This window comes from Trachymyrmex cornetzi, unplaced genomic scaffold, assembly GCF_001594075.2.
Source record: "Trachymyrmex cornetzi isolate Tcor2-1 unplaced genomic scaffold, Tcor1.1 scaffold1224, whole genome shotgun sequence".
Lineage (NCBI taxonomy): Eukaryota > Metazoa > Arthropoda > Insecta > Hymenoptera > Formicidae > Trachymyrmex > Trachymyrmex cornetzi.
The window spans coordinates 41870-42418 of record NW_017295789.1 but is presented as its reverse complement, the minus strand read 5'-3'; positions in this window follow the sequence as shown (position 1 = coordinate 42418).

Genomic DNA, 549 nt, shown 5'->3' with positions numbered 1-549 from the left:
AAGCAGCAGGTGACGCTTTTTGACTCACCCCCACCACGCGAGTTGACTCTCCTGGTTCTAGTCTTCTTGGGCAGAACTATTAGTTTTATCCATCTAGAACTATAGAACTATTGAAAATACGTTCAGAACTCTCAATATTTTATGAGTTTCCATCAAATAGTATGCCAGCTTCACACACACGAAACATTTGTCGATAATTTCCAGAAACCCTGTATATATAAGAGTTCTCTTTTTCCAGATTGGTTTCTTTATATATGGTTTCTTTATATATAATTTGAAATGTATTTATGTTTTATGTAATAAATATGTAATTATATTAACCTGTATTTCAGATTTTGTTATTATTACTCATAAATTTTTTCCTTTACATAGTTTTGAATACTTATTTCAGCAATAACTGCGAAATAATACGGCACTGCACTAAATTATATTTAGGTCCATTTTAGGTCCATTTTGGGTCTATTGTAAGTCTTTTTGGGATATCCTATGGACGCGCTAAGTAAAAAACGGACGTCCATAAGATGCCCAACGGACGTCCGTCGGATTTTA